Genomic DNA, 950 nt, shown 5'->3' with positions numbered 1-950 from the left:
AGAGAGCCTGCGTTCGAATTCCGCACAATCCCTTCTTGGAGGAGTGGGAGGGGAGGGGAAATGCCTGCATTGTGGAGATGGCTTTGGAAAGGGAAAGTAGAGCAGCGCATGCTGATGATTTGAGGCTCAGTGTGTAACATCTCCATTTCCGCTGCCACTCTTCCACCACTGAGAGACCATCTTATCATCTACCTCTATTACTGGAGGGGGTAGATGCCGCCCTGGCAGAGATGGGGGAAAATATCACTCCTGGCGCTCACGCCATTGAATAAAACTGGCCGTCAATGTGGGATGTTGCATATCTTGGGGGATTTAATGTAGAATAGTAGAGCGCCGAATGTTATCATGCATATAACATTGTTTTGTTGTTTTTATTCGGCATTGCCGCTTGCTAGCCGCCCTGAGCCATACGGGTAGGGCGGGATACAAATCCCAAATAAATAAATCAATAAATAAAATCCCAGGGACCGCATGAAATACCCTGGAGTTGGGGTTGCCAGCCTCCAGGTGGTACCTGGAGATCCCCCGCTATTCCAATTGATCTCCAGATGACAGTGATCAGTTCCCCTGGAGAAAATGGCTGCTTTGGAGGGTGGACTCTCTGGCATTCTATCCTGCTGACGTCCCCTCCCGTCCCCAGACCCCGATGTCTCCAGGCACCATCCCCCCCAATCTCCGGGTACTTCCCAATCCAGAGGTGGCAAGACGACCTGGAGAGCCATTGCCAGGGAAAGTCGGCAATACTGAGTTAGATGGACCAATAGTATGACCCAGTATAAAGCTGTTCACCTTCAGAGTAACATCCTTACCTTATGTGTTGCCAGGGCTGGCTCACTCACTAGGCGAACTAGGCGATCGCCTAGAGCGGGCCGGCCCTTAGGAGCGCCAAACTGCACCCGGCCCCGTACTCTGGGAGTTTTTTGATTATTTGTGTTTGTCATTCTTCCTAA

This window comes from Gekko japonicus, unplaced genomic scaffold (genome assembly GCF_001447785.1).
Source record: "Gekko japonicus isolate JY-2015 unplaced genomic scaffold, Gekko_japonicus_V1.1 scaffold1669, whole genome shotgun sequence".
NCBI lineage: Eukaryota > Metazoa > Chordata > Lepidosauria > Squamata > Gekkonidae > Gekko > Gekko japonicus.
Note: the sequence above shows the minus strand (reverse complement) of the source record.